The sequence below is a fragment of the Schistocerca serialis genome, chromosome 2 (genome assembly GCF_023864345.2).
Source record: "Schistocerca serialis cubense isolate TAMUIC-IGC-003099 chromosome 2, iqSchSeri2.2, whole genome shotgun sequence".
Taxonomy (NCBI): Eukaryota; Metazoa; Arthropoda; class Insecta; order Orthoptera; family Acrididae; genus Schistocerca; species Schistocerca serialis.
This window is the reverse complement of record NC_064639.1, coordinates 403,636,305-403,652,782: the sequence shown is the minus strand read 5'-3', so window position 1 is coordinate 403,652,782 and position 16,478 is coordinate 403,636,305.

Below are 16,478 nucleotides of genomic sequence, written 5' to 3'. Positions count from 1 at the left end.
ACTATTTAATCGTCAAATTGCCAAGAAGTTTAACTGTTCAAGTACTGTAACTGATAGTTGCCTTAGATTGTCCGCATGATACGGACAGGGCAAAGTAGAAACTTATCTAAGGCGTAGAAAGGGTTACTTTTAGGTCCACAAACCGTTAATCTTCTGAACTTGGCCGGCCGGTGTGGTCGAGCGGTTCTAGGCACTACAGTCTGGAACCGCGCGACCGCTCCGGTCGCAGGTTCGAATCCTGCCTCTAGCATGGATGTGTGTGATGTCCTTAGGTGAGTTAGGTTTAAATAGTTCTAAGTTCTAGGGGACTGATGACCTCAGCAGTCAAGTCCCATAGTGCTCAGAGCCTTTTTTTTTTTTTAACTTGTTGTTGATTTACAGTTGCCAGTAACTGACAGACGTGTACGACAAATTTTGTCATATGACAAACATCTTGCATTCAAGAAATGAATGCAGAAACCCGCTCTAATACCGAAAAATAAAAGGCTAGATTGGTGTTTGCTGAAAAATGGACTTCAGAATGGAATAAAGTGATCAAGTTTAATTTAGATGGACAGCATGGATTTCAGTATTATTGACATGGTCTGAGAACAGAGCAGCAGGTAAGAATGAGCAGATTTTTTATGGTGGAATTGTTACGATTTGGGCAGGCTTCTGCGTTAAAGGCAGGTCACGCACTGCTTGGCTTAACACTACAATGAACTCTAACATGCTGTGACATGCTAGAACAGCACTGATTAGAGTGTTTGAGAACCTAGGGGACGAAAGTCCAATTTTTCAACAAGATGATGCATCTGTGTATGTTTCTGCTACAAACAAACAGTTGTTTCAAGATAAAGGTATCGATGTCTTGCTCTGGGCTGCACATAGCCCGGATTTGGGCCCCGTGGAAAACCACTGGGGAAAACTTGCAAGGCGTGTTTATCTCAACTGAAGCCGTATGTTAGCTGAAAAGAGCGATACGAGAAGCGTGGGTGACATTTTCACTGTAAGATCTATTAACCCTAACAAAAGCAAAGCCGAAGAGAATTTTAGAGGCAACTGGGAAGAACAGAGGTTGGGCAACGTACCAACAATGCCATAACAAAGGACAGTGAGCACCTTTATACCAATTTCCATCAAGGAAATCCAAACGCCTTATTCTGTTACTCGTGTTAGGAAACAAACTATGTAATTACGTCATAATTTTTATGTCTTACATGTATCTACTACTTTCATAGTGAATTCGATACATGCACGCTTCAGAGATCGTACTACTACTTTCGTGGAATCCTACCTTTATACTTATTTGCACTACTTTAGTTACCCAATCGCTAGTTTTAAATCTTTTTCTGTGAAACTTGTATCTTCCTACTAGCAATAATTTCGATGTTGTTGATTTTTTAAATTTTTATTTCTTTCGGTACGCTCGGTATCTTCTCGGCATATTACTTATTTTGCCACAGTATTTATCTGGTCTAGCTTGTTCTCCATAGGAGACGCTGTCATCTTCACCATAATATTTTCTCACCGAAGTAGGGAGACATATTGGTGGATATAGAATGAAGTTACTTAACGACCTTTTAAGTTTCGAAGGTAACAAAAACAAGCAGACTATAGCTCTTAGTGGCAAGGGAGATCATCTACGAAGAGTCAACTCGGAAAGCTTTAACGAATGTTTACGTGAATGAACGGGAGCAAGAACTCGACTTGCAGCCGCTTTCCGACAAATCCGTTCATGCGTGGTTGGCCCCAGTCGTGTTGCTGTTGGCAGCGGCTGCTATTCGGTTTAACTGATGGGCCGTCGGGGTGTCCAACAATAACAACACCGTAACATGCTGGACCATACGAGACAGGACGGCGCGAAAAGTCAAGGATGCTTCGCGGGTGCCGCAGAAATAAATAACGTTCCAGTCAGAGCGACCACCGCTCCCTAGAGAGTCAACTGGTTTCGGCACAATCGCTGTAGAACGAGGTTCCACAAAACAGCAAGCCTAGCGCTTCTGCAGGAAAATGTTCATCTGCACTGTTGAAGTTCACCTTGATACATGCGCATCCTCGCCGCGAGTTCATTCTCCAAAGACAGCTGCCGTTTTGTGATACGGTCGCAGCAAAACTGCAGAGGACGTACGTGACCTTCCGAGCGAGGTGGCGCAGAGATTAGCACACTGGATTCGCAATAGGGAGGACGACGGTTCAATCCCGCCTCCGGCCATCCTGATTCGCACCAACTGTATTCGCACTTGTACACCAGTATTCTTATACCAAATAACAGACATGCTCACTTCAGTTACGTGGGCAGGAGGATTTAGCTGCATAACTTGCATATTAAAACTATAACTAATTTTATTTCTCTTTGCGAACCTAATGTTATATCGTCCATAACAAAAAATATAAAACAATTTTATCAAAATATATGCGGCCTCAGTAACAGCTGAACGAACTTTTATTAAATGCGGAATAGAATCATTCTGTATTTATTCATTATTTTAATTTAGATTTCAGGGTCGCAGCGCCAGACAACGAATGAAACAGTTACTACTTTACATTCACGTTATATTTTCCAGTTCTGTCATGAATGCACGAGCAAAACCTCGTGTGGATCGCTTGCAGAAAGGGAGATGCCGTTAGACTATAGCTCAGGGAACACGCCAGCAAAGAGTGAATGTTGTTTTCCTTCCATGTTTGGCGACTTGCCAATCGCTACGCTAACCAGCCGTTTTTCTCGAACGCAGACCTGTATTTCAGTTACCCTTCTACGTCAACAGTAATTTTGTAACGTTTCTAGGGCAGTTGTGAGCATGCTCGGACACCCACGCAGCTTATCGATTAAAGAATTTACCACTGTGTTGGAAAATTAAATTTTTTTCTGGGAGATCCCAAATCAGAGGAAAACGAAAATTTTGCCACTGGCGGTACATTTACTCGCTACGCGAATACACACTGTTTCTGGGAAAGTACAAAGCAATCGCAAGCGCCACAAAGAACGTATGAAAAGTCGCACAGTGCGTACAGATTTTGTTTAATTCGGCAATCACAGGCTGACACCAGAGGCGGCTTATTATCAACACTCGCAATGAGCAACGGGGTATCAGAATGATACATAATTTTTTAATCCAGTTATTTTCCATTTGGACAAAAATATCCTGGAAAGGTAATGTAAAAAGAACAGACTTTTTCGATGACATCATCGGTCATTCATTAGCATATTCTAACTTAATACAACGTTTTTACACTTGCGTAACCTACTTTACGTCAACCTGCACTGTCATTCAGAGTCTACTTTAAACTATAAGTCCTATTCTAACTGGTAGGGTATGACAGCTCAAAGGTAAGAGATAGTTAAGGGAATATCATACGTATGTAACAGGAGGATCCTAGTAAAGCACATGGTGTTCTAAGCCATCTACGGGTTGAGGACAGCTTCACTTAAACCACTCAAATGACTGTCATGATTACAACACATGAACGAATACCAGCTTGGACGAAGTGTCGAACAATGTACCGGGAATGAGCGATTACGACAGCGAATAGGTGGCGAACATGTAGGTCCAGCAGGGCCCTCGCTTTCGTGAGCGGAATAAGGTCAGTGTTGCCCATAACTGAAATAAACACATTATATGAATCCGTGATCATTGTTACAAGTCAATATAATTGTCCGTGTAGATCTATATTCTTTTTCCTATTCTTCAAAATTTTTGTACACCTTTACGTATATTAACACTCGCATTAACATCTCGATACACAGTATCTTCTCAGTTGTACCACAGTAGTCAGTGTTATATAAAGTCCATTCATTGAAAAACCGCCGTACGAAGCGGAAACGTGAGAGAAACTGCAAACTCGTCACATAAATATCAAACTGCTGTGGCTAAAGGAGAGTCGGAAGCAACAACTAGTGGTGATGTCGCCACGGTGTGGGAAGCGCGCCATCTTGTCCACGTGGCCGCGGCAGCTTCTTTCATAGTGATGGCTGCACACGGAAACACTGCACACTTTGGGTCTTGTATGCTTCGATGGTCCAACGCTGTGTGCTGCGGGCGGTACCGGCAGCGGCAGCACAAACGCAATATTATGGCGTCACCTTTTATCAATAAAAACCTACAAACGCCTCGAACTGCAGCTGTCAAGTAACAGCCATTCCTTGCGCACCTGACAGCAAAATGTAGTGCTCACGCATGAGCACCTGGTCACCCGGTTTTGCAGGGATGGACAAATACATGTTAAGACACTAACCACGCTAACAAAATGATTCAAATGGCTCTGAGCACTTTGGGACTTAACTTCTGAGGTCATCAGTCCCCTAGAACTTAGAACTACTTAAACATAACTAACCTAAGGACATCACACACATCCACGCCCGAGGCAGGATTCGAACCTGCGACCATAGCGGTCGCGCGGTTCCAGACTATAGCGCCTAGAACCGCTCGGCCACTCCGGCCGACAACCACGCTAACAGCAATCCAACAGCCTCCACTGTTGATCCGCTTAGCGCCATTTGTGATCTTTTGGGACGTCATTGGAAACAACGCGATCTTGACTAATACACAATCTTAACTGGACACAATCTGATGGACAACCGCTACACCTACGTCCATATCTACTAACAAACTCTGCAAACCACTACGAGGTGAACAGCTAAGTATCCTCTGCATTGTACCACGCGGTAAAGTTTTCCCGTTACATTCGCGTATGGAACGCAGTGCGTACGAGGAATGACCATTTCAATGCCTGTGTGAGCACTTGAATTAGTCTTATCTTCGCCGTCCCTGGAGGCTCGAATGCATTTCACTTAATATAAGTTCTTGAATATTTCTCTGGAGAATTGGCGTCCACCTTCAGGCGTATGCAAGTTTAAACTTCTCAGCCTTTCCGTGGCTCAGAAAAACATGTGATGGTTGTTCTGCCCTGCTTTGCACACGTCCGATATCCTTTGTTTGTTCTGTTTGGTATGGATCCTAGAAACATGAGCAATATACTAATTTTGCTCAGAATCTTACCAATGAACCGAATTCTGTCACCCACTTTACCTATGGCTGAGCGTATGTGATCATCCCATTTCGTATCCCTAAAACTGTTACAACCTGTGGACAATTTTACATTACGCTCCATTATTTAAAAACTGAACCTGGTATTAAGATCAGAACAGTTAGTATTAACATCAGAACAGTTTTAGACCCCGAGATACCGCAGCTCCCTGAGGCATCTTCACGGACCGTATTTTAGTAAAGTAAACTCCAGTCATAAATGGCGAGGAGAGAAATTTCGAACGGCGGTAGTTTCCGCTGCATCCTCAGCTAGCACGTTCGCCTAATACTTCGACCCTGGTAGATGCCTGGAACGTGCTGATCGGCAGCTTGTTCGTCACGATCTTCTAGCAATAACTATTGAAGTCTTGTGGACTCGCAAACTGCTTGGAGGCAGATTCCTGCGGAATACAGCATATCGAGGCCATCCTCGACTCATTACCACTTGGTTAAGAGTCTATTATTACTGGATTTGCGTCCTTCACACCGCAATGCATTCTGTAAATCTGAGACCGCCAAAGTTCTGCCCTCCTAAAGGTATGTGTGTCGTCACTTCCCGATTAGGCCAAGAAGAGAGCGCAACACCGACCGGCCGCCGTGTCATCCTCTGCCCTACGCCGTCATTGCGGATGCTGTATGGAAGAACATGTGCTCAGCACACAATTCTCCCGACCGTTGGTGTCTGTCCAAATCTTTACAGCCGCGACTTCTCATTCAAATAATTCCTCAATTCCCACGAAGAGGTCATATGTCAGATACATTTACATAGCACATAAACCGTTTTTGATGTTGCAACTTTTATAAATCCACAGGTCATGTACACTGCCGTACCATACTGGTTTTACCATCAGAAGTGCCGACACATGCCCGCGGATTACGACATGCTTCAAACAGATACAGAAGACATGTTGACTTTTTTATGGGCATCAAATTTCTTTTAGTCTCATATTTATCACACCTTGCGCCTACTTTTGCCAAAGGCTTCATCCTAGGTATCAACAGAATAGACTAGCAAGGAGAACTGCATCATACCAGTCTTAGGCAAGAAGATCACAATAAAAACATTAAAAATAGCTATCAAACACCGTTAAAAACTGGACATAGTCCATCTCTAGAAAACCGTAGTTACTAACATATCTACACATGCTACGATAGCCAGCAATTCATCTACATCTACATCTACATGGATACTCTGCAAATCACATTAAGTTCCTGGCAGAGGGTTCATCGAACCACCTTCACAGTTTCCGTCGCAACGAAAAACGCCTTTCTTTTAACTATTTCCAGCGCAAATCCTGTATCATTTCTGTAACACTCTCTGCCATATTTCCCGATAATACAAAACGTGCTGTCTTTCTTTGTACTTTTTCGATGTACTCCGTCAGTCCTATCTGGTAAGGATCCCACACTGCGCAGTAGTATTCTAAAAGAGGACGGACAACCGCAATGTAGGCAGTCTCCTTAGTAGGTCTGTTACATTTTGCAAGTGTCCTGCCAATAAAACGCAGTCGTTGGTTAGCCTTCCCCACAACATTTTCTGTGTGTTCCTTCCAATTTAAGTTGTTCGTAATTGTCATACGTAGGTATTTAGTTGAATTTACGGCTTTTAGATTAGACTGATTTATCGTGTAACTGAAGTTTAACGAGTTCTTTTTAGCACTCATGTGGATGACCTCACACTTTTCGTTATTTAGGGTCAATTGCCACTTTTCGTACCATTCAGATATCTTTCCTAAATCATTTTGCAGTTTGTTTTGATCTTCTGATGACTGATTAGTCGATATACGACAGCGTCATTTGCAAACAATCGAAGACGGCTACTCAGATTGTCTCCCAAATCGTTTATATAGATAAGGAACAGTAAAGGGCCTATAGCACTGCTTTGGGAAACGCCAGAAATCACATCTGTTTTACTCGATGACTTTCCGTCAATTACTACGACCTGTGACCTCACTGACAAGAAATCACAAATCCAGTCACATAACCGAGACGATATTCCATAAGCACGCAATTTCACTACGAGCCGCTAGTGTGGTACAATGTCAACAGCCTTCCGGAAATCCAGAAATACGGAATCGATCTGAAATCCCTTGTCAATAGCACTCAACACTTCATGTGAATAAAGAGCTAGTTGTGTTTCACAGGAACGATGTTTTCTAAACCCATGTTGACTGTGTGTCAATAGACCGTTTTCTTCGAGGTAATTCATAACGTTCAAACACACTATACGTTCTAAAATCCTGCTGCATAACGACGTTAACGATATGGGCCTGTAATTTAGTGGATTATTCCTACTACCTTTTTTGAATATTGGTGTGACCTGTGCAACTTTCCAGTCTTTGGGTACGGATCTTTCGTCGAGCGAACAGTTGTATATGATTGTTAAGTATGGAGATAATGCATTAGCATACTCCGAAAGGAACCTAATTGGTATACAGTCTGGACCAGAAGGCTTGCTTTTATTAAGTGATTTAAGTTGTTCACTACTCCGAGGATATTTACTTCTATATTACTCATGTTGGCAGCTGTTCTCGATTCGAATTCTGGAATATTTACTTCGTCTTCTTTTGTGTCGGCATTTCGGAAGGCTGTGTTTAGTAACTCTCCTTTGGCAGCAGTGTCTCCGAAAGCATCTCCATTGCCAATTCGTATCCTTTCAATCTGGGGCATGTAGAAAAACTTGTTTCATTCTCTTGAAACTTCCTTGCTGCACTGGCAATATGTCCTACAAGTTCACGGGACAACTAGCTTACCAGCAGACTTTTGCGACTGTGCTTAAGGAAAAGACAACTGATTTAGTAAAATACATAAAATAGTTATTACGCACGCTTCTCTAACTTGCTGGCTGCTGTAGATTTGTTTTATGGTGATAGGAGAGAAAACAAAAAACTAATCATAATATGGCTCGTCGAAAACAGCTCTGAGTGGAGATAAGAAAAAGGAAGACCGAGCAAATAACAGTTCAAATGATGACTGTGAGTGGCATTTGACATGCATGTTGAATTATACTAGAGATGCAGTGTGCTCATGCAGCAGACAGTATGTAATATTTACATCAGCTCAGTTGTCTTCGTCATAAACTAATGTGACTACTCGTCTGTCCCGCCTTTGACGACGACACCCCATTATGAGATTCAATAATGCAGAAAGCACAGTTGCCTAATCACTGAGCGGTATAATTGGAAATCCAGCCGAGTAGTGTTTCGATATTATGATTCCGCTCGTGCCGTCCAGTTCTGTGTTACTGCTGCAACGAACTCTTACAGGGGTAGGACAAACATATGGAATAACCGCGAGTAATCACGCTTCAACGTAATAGCTAATGCTAGCCAAGCTTGCAGGCTGCGCCGTTTTCTTTGACCACGAACGGTCCTCAGTACGTTGCAAGGGTCAGTCGTGGTCAGAACAGCGTTCTGAGTAGTTGCAAGCGCATTTTGCCGTAACATAATGAATAGGAACGTGGACACATTGTTGGCACTCAATGCTGAGTGCTCCCGTAACCAGGGGAGCCGAAGTGTTTGGTGTTTCAAGAAGCACTGTATCGAAGACTTATACCGCTTACAGGGAAAGCGGAAAAATATCATCCGCTAAGTCGAGAACTGTGACGAAATACAAGAAGACGACAGCTGCAGAAGTCACTGCAGAACTGAGTGTTGTACTCGGGAACACTGTCAGCACCAAAACAACATGAAGGGAGCTCCATAAATAGGGACTCACAGGACGAGTTGGAATCCCAAAGCCAGTGGTGTAAATGCCTGTAACAGGAAAACGTGGTGCCAGAAGTCATAAAACTTGGACTAAGGAGCAATGTAAGAAAGTTATTTGGTCGGATGAGTCTTGTTTCACACTGTTTCCCACTTCTGCCCAAAACTGAAACATGGCAGGGTTTGGTGATAATTTGGATAACCATATCGTGTTATTCCGTGGGCTCCATGGTTACTCTACAAGGTCTCATCACTGTCAAGGTTCACGTGACCATTTTGGCTGATCAGGTTCATCCCACGGTACGTTTGTCCTCGATGGTGATGCTTGGTTCCAAGACGCGTGGGCCCCTGTTCACACAGCTCGCATCGTCCAGGACTGGTTTTTGCGGGCACGAGGGTGAACTGTCGCATCCCACCTGGTCACCAAAGTCACCACATTTCAATATTATTCGGCCTTTGTCGTATACTTTCGATAGAAGGGTGCGTGATCGCTATGCACCTCCATCAACTTGCCACTATTTTGCAGGAATAACGATATAAATTCCCTTGAAAACCACACATGACCTATGTTTGTCCAATGCGAGACGACCGTAAGCTGTTTTGAATTCCAAAAGGTTTCCTTCACAGTGTTGGGGATGGTATCGTGTTGCGCTGTTTATTATTCCATTTTTTGTCAAACCCCTTTATACAGAAGTTGCGAAAAATATTTTTATTAGTGCCAGCGAAATCATCAAGAATGGAAGTTAAAGATACGACTAACTAGTCATTTAAAGATTATCCATGTCGTGTGCTGCTTCGTGTGATGGCAATATAGTAACATACTTATTGCAGTCAAGAAACGGTACCTATAGCGGTGAATGTATGTTGCCTCCTCCTCATCTTCGTGCATGAGACAGGTGAGTAAATGGGTAAGTCGCATATGAACACAAAAGATAAATACGTTGCTCACTGGTACTTTCTAGTCTATTACTCTCTAAGAGTATCACAGCGTCAATGTAGCATAGCATCTCCAAACCGGTCGAGGATTCACAATAAATAGCATCCTGGGACATCATTCTACACTCCTGGAAATGGAAAAAAGAACACATTGACACCGGTGTGTCAGACCCACCATACTTGCTCCGGACACTGCGAGAGGGCTGTACAAGCAATGATCACACGCACGGCACAGCGGACACACCAGGAACCGCGGTGTTGGCCGTCGAATGGCGCTAGCTGCGCAGCATTTGTGCACCGCCGCCGTCAGTGTCAGCCAGTTTGCCGTGGCATACGGAGCTCCATCGCAGTCTTTAACACTGGTAGCATGCCGCGACAGCGTGGACGTGAACCGTATGTGCAGTTGACGGACTTTGAGCGAGGGCGTATAGTGGGCATGCGGGAGGCCGGGTGGAAGCACCGCCGAATTGCTCAACACGTGGGGCGTGAGGTCTCCACAGTACATCGATGTTGTCGCCAGTGGTCGGCGGAAGGTGCACGTGCCCGTCGACCTGGGACCGGACCGCAGCGACGCACGGATGCACGCCAAGACCGTAGCATCCTACGCAGTGCCGTAGGGGACCGCACCGCCACTTCCCAGCAAATTAGGGACACTGTTGCTCCTGGGGTATCGGCGAGAACCATTCGCAACCGTCTCCATGAAGCTGGGCTACGGTCCCGCACACCGTTAGGCCGTCTTCCGCTCACGCCCCAACATCGTGCAGCCCGCCTCCAGTGGTGTCGCGACAGGCGTGAATGGAGGGACGAATGGAGACGTGTCGTCTTCAGCGATGAGAGTCGCTTCTGCCTTGGTGCCAATGATGGTCGTATGCGTGTTTGGCGCCGTGCAGGTGAGCGCCACAATCAGGACTGCATACGACCGAGGCACACAGGGCCAACACCCGGCATCATGGTGTGGGGAGCGATCTCCTACACTGGCCGTACACCACTGGTGATCGTCGAGGGGACACTGAATAGTGCACGGTACATCCAAACCGTCATCGAACCCATCGTTCTATCATTCCTAGACCGGCAAGGGAACTTGCTGTTCCAACAGGACAATGCACGTCCGCATGTATCCCGTGCCACCCAACGTGCTCTAGAAGGTGTAAGTCAACTACCCTGGCCAGCAAGATCTCCGGATCTGTCCCCCATTGAGCATGTTTGGGACTGGATGAAGCGTCGTCTCACGCGGTCTGCACGTCCAGCACGAACGCTGGTCCAACTGAGGCGCCAGGTGGAAATGGCATGGCAAGCCGTTCCACAGGACTACATCCAGCATCTCTACGATCGTCTCCATGGGAGAATAGCAGCCTGCATTGCTGCGAAAGGTGGATATACACTGTACTAGTGCCGACATTGTGCATGCTCTGTTGCCTGTGTCTATGTGCCTGTGGTTCTGTCAGTGTGATCATGTGATGTATCTGACCCCAGGAATGTGTCAATAAAGTTTCCCCTTCCTGGGACAATGAATTCACGGTGTTCTTATTTCAATTTCCAGGAGTGTATGTTAAACAAATGATAAGACGTTCTATTTATCCAGAAGAAAAATATCTACTTAAGTAATCACAACTTTTATTTATTTTGCACCACAGTCCTAATCACTAGTATTTTGATGTTGTCGAGATATGGCCGCTTGAATGACATTTATTTCTTTGATGAAAATTTCTACTGATGTTGTAAAGATTGCGTCTATCTTTCAAATTATTTTACACTCGTTCGAAATGATGATGTGATGCTCTTACAAAGATAAACAGTGAGGTTCATTTGTGGCTACAGAGCTGTTCATTAAGCATGAAATGACTCACCGCACGTTCCACTTCGGACTATTTAAGAGATTTGGTCGACGTAAGAACGTGTTTGTCATTGGCAAGCCACCGATTAGTTACTGGACTGCGTTCCGCGTTAGTAGCAGGACTCTGAAGGATGGCAGTCATCTTTGTGCACACCATTCCTCATCTTTTGCAAATGGAATTTTATTTTCTTTCTTACCCAAACACGTTTCATGCACTTGCTTTAAGTATCTTCGGTGGGGTACAACAGCAGTAAGTCTTAATTAATTTTTAACTACAATTATTTAGTTCTGGGTATTTAGCTGATGTATTTATGTTTACTTAGAAGCATTTTTAGGTTTTTTTATAGACATCATCGTCACCTATTACTGTTAAAATAATTTACTCGTAAAACGAATGGTTAAGTGTTATATATGTAACAGTTGCCAACAATGTGAAATGCTCAGCCTGTGGGCGTGATGATGAAATATACCCATGTCAGATACTTTCATGCCAAGAAACAAAATAATCATTTCTATTATTGGCGGTTTACCTATGCAGCGCACGCTACGGGCTCCGCGCTCTCAGAGACCGCCCACCACGCTGACTATTCTTTCGGGAAAAAATTAACCGTTAGCAGTTTTGAATTCAAAGTCAAGTCATAACACAGTTTAAGATTATTTGAGTGGGATTGTGCAGCATTTTCAAATAATGCAATTAACGATAGTTTGCATTTTCGAACGTTTGAAGAATACAGTAGACAAAATTCTGTATTATTGAACTACATTTTCTGTCTTACAAATTGGCACTGAAGTCTTATATATATGTTCTGTCTCACCATCCTCTGCACTCCTTTATTACGAACTTGCGCCACAACACTATCGACAGCCGCTGTTTATTTTCTTAACAAGGCTCACACTGCATTTCACGTCATACTGCAGTGTGGCAAAGAGCGTTGCGAAATTTTGTCGTCTTCAGAATTTCTAAGTTTGTAAGTTGCTAATGCGACGTATTTTACTTTCTAACGCAAGTTGCAATAAAAATAAAATCAATTTGAGACAGTCTGCACAAATCAGCGTCTGCAACCCAGGCAAATGTAGTGTTGGCTGACGTCCCGATTTTCGTGGCACGATTTTTGAGAGTGTCATGGTCCATCCCGCATAGTCTTACGCAGGGCGCCAAATGTTCCGAATCAAAATATAAGGCGTATTAGCTTCAAAAATGGTAGACTGCATGAAAATTCCGAAATGAGTTGATAACCAAGAGCTCGCGATCAGCTGAATAAATAGACAACTTAGCACATCCCCAACTATACGTTTCGAAGACAGACCCGGAGGGCTTCGAGTGTTGTATCATAACCACCACACAGCTGTTTTCTGAACACTGTTTCAACATCCGTCCCCCTCTCGTCTACTAACAACCCGCGACTTCTCTCGTCGCGCCAATTAGTACTTTGTTGACTTGTGCTGAAGCGTGTCGAAATTTTTTTATTACCAGCCTGAAGTTGGTACTTTTGGAGAACAAAACAGTACTTTTGGCTACAGTTGAATCTGTGTGCCAATCTCGTTCCTAACATAATACAAGAAAACATTCATCTAATAACTGAAAATCAACGCCTTTTTTCATATCACGAATCGTAGATCCTTACCGCACCGATTTTTTACACCACCTGTCCTTACTGATTTTCCGCAAACTGGACCGGGCGATACTGGAAAAATGTCTGTTTCGCTTGCCGGTGGTCCGAACGATGGTAAAATTCTGGAACAATTGTGACCCAATTTATTTGCACATATGCGGTTTACCCATGTAGCACACGCTACGAGCCCCGCGCTGTCAGGGACCCCGCACCACGCTGACTATTCTTTCTCTCGTCAGTTGGTTCGGTTTCCTAAAAGTGATTTTTTTCTGGCCACGGAAATGGAGCTGATCAGAGATAACTGCGATGTATAGTTTTAGTATCTTCAATAATGTTGACTTTTCATCATTCAGACAATCGCGGAAAAATCAAGTTCCATACCATCTGTTACGCGTGAAAAAATTAGACTTTACATCCACATATTTTATGGAATAAAATAATACCTTTACAAAAACATGCTTTCATGTCGCTCTGCAGTTCATGATTGCAAAGGCTGCCACGCGAATTTAAACCAGTACTGCCGGCCGGTATGGCCGAGCGGTTCTAAGCGCTTGTCTGGAACCGCGCGAACGCTACGGTCGCAGGTTCGAATCCTGCCTCGGGCATGGATGTGTGTGGTGTCCTTAGGTTAGTTAGATTTAAGTAGTTCTAAGTTCTAGGGGACTGATGACCTCAGATTTTAACTCCCATAGTGCTCAGAGCCATTTGAACCATTTTTGAAACCAGTACTGTGTAGTTACACTGTCCAGTCACATTAATGTGACCACCCATCAGAAGCCCGAATAACCACATTTTGCAGAGCGTGACGTGCAGGAAGGCAGTCAGTGAGGTTCTGGAAGGTACCAACAGAGATGTGATGCCATGTCGATTCCAGTACCGTGGCCACTTGCTAGGTTTCCAGGTTGAGGACCCATGGTACGAACAGCCCGATTGAGGTAGTCCCACAAATTCTCGATTGGGTTTAAGCCCTTGGAGTCTGGTGGCCAGGGGAGTAGTAAATTCATCTTCGTGCTCTTCGAGCCACGCACGTACACAGCGAAAAGTGGGATACGTTGCATTTCCTGCTGGCAGATGTCATCGTGCCGAGGAGAAACGAACTGCGTTGCAGAGGTGGACTTCGTCTCCAAGGATAGATGCATACTTCTGTTGATCCATTACGCGTTCCAGAATGACGAGATTACGTAGGGAACGCCATGAAAACATTCGTCACAACATAACGCTCCCTCCTGGTTCCAGGGTCCTGGTGGACGTCCAGCTGCGGGACTGGCGTGCAAACTCCAGCCTTCGTCGCCGATGAACAGCAGTCAGCATGAATGCATAAACCAGGTGCCTGCTGCGGAGGCCCACACGCAGCAACGTTGGCGGGACGGTCGTTGAGAGTCATTGTTGGGAGCCCCTTGGTTCATCTGGGTGGTCGCGTGCTCCACAGTTGCAGTCGTCGTTCCCCCCTGTCATCGATGTTCCGTGGTGCACCACAGTTGCCTCGGCGGGGGTTTTGGTTAGCGCCATTTTGCCATGCCCGGTATACTTTAAGCTTGGCGGCACGTGAACAGCTTACAAAATCAGCCCTTCCGGAAATGCTTCCGTCATTGACCTTAAAGGCAATGATAAATGTCTGTGAATTCCTAAGGGACCATGCTGAGGTCATCGGTTCCTAGGCTTACACACTACTTAAACTAACGTACGCTAAGAGCACACACACAGACACACGCACGCACGCACACACACACACACACACACACACACACACACACACACACACATACGCGCACGCACGCACGCACCCACCCATGCCCGAGGGAGGACTCGAACCTCCACAGGAGGGGCCGCGCAATCCACATAGCGCCTCAAACCGCGCAGCCACTCCGCGTGGCAAAGGCAATGATCATGCCCTTTTCGACGTAAGGTAAATCGCTCCGTTTCCTCATTACGACAACGACTGCACTGTTGTCAGAGTCCCTCCGGATACTCTTTCTATACCCTCCACTGCTAGTGCTGCCACCAATCGTTTCTCAGTGGTTAATTCGCGTTGATATCGGACGTAGTAGGTGGTCAAATCAATGTGACTGAATCGCGTAACTGGAGAAGCCGAAAGCATTTGCGCGAATTTCGTGGGTATTTAGAATACTGGTTTGCACAAGTAATAGCTACCTTTATTTAGAAGACAAACGGCAACGAACTAGAAATTGGCGGAAAATTGATGTAAAAATCGACAATACATCCGCTAAAGTTGGTCTCAAACGAGTTTCTGTTTACGGCTCGCCACCTGTCATAAGGCACAAAATCACAAAACGGAGTCGTGCTTATCAAAAAGGAAGAAATGTTAAAGATGTATCCCTACCATGTTCCTTTCTCTTTCCGCCTTCTAGGTGTCCAGTGTTATGGACTCGGGGCAGCCTCTCCACTGAGGAGTAGCTCTACCGTCGGCCGATGCCATTAGCAGATACTGCGGCGCTGACTCAGGTCTCGGACGGTGCTCGGAGCTAAGGAGAGCCCTCCACAGATGCCCGGATGACGGCTGGAGGGTGTGTAAACGGCGGCCCGGGTCGTGAACAGTTTATCTGGCGGCCGATATCGCGCCGGCAGTACATCAGCACCGCCCTTAGCATGCATAAGCCGCGGCATCGCAAACTGCTATCGACGCGCCTTAACGGCCGCCATCGCGGTCTCCGCAAGGCCGTCGCCGTCGCCGACGTCGACCAGTCCGGTCCGAGGCACACCCAAGGCGGCGGATCCGTGTAAGGAAACCTGAAAGATGGCGTCGTCCCCGAGAATGACCTATTAAGGCCCGACTTTAGGTCTCCTCGGTTACACCCACAGGGTTTCGAGAAGCTAACCTTTCGTGATACAGCCTGGGGACAAGCACAAAGACTGGCAGCTGACCCTGGACGTGGGTACACGACTATGTAGCGTTCTGTCCATAAACAGGTGGAAAAGGTTATGTAACTGCTGGTAACACTACAACTGGAGATAAATCACTGGGAACAGTAAAACAATCAAGCAGGAGTAATATCCAGAGCGATCTAAAGTAGAAGGACCAGATAAGAAAAGTTATAGAAAAACAAGATGTCAGGCTTAGAATCATTTGAGTAATCTTAGGAAACGCACTTCATCGACGACAGATGTGACTGACACAAAATTCGTTGGACAATGTCTTTAGTACTGCTCGTCAGTCTAGGACGCTTACTAGGTGGGTTAATACAGGGTGACTTAATGGGAACAGATGGGTTTCAAATGAACGGTGGTATTTTGATTTTTAAGAAAAAATTCTCTGTTTATACAAAAACAAGATTATCTTCTTTTCGTGACTTGCAAACAGTAACACAGTGCGAGTTTAAAAATGAAATTTCACATTGAAGATACCAGGAAACTTGAAAAAATGACA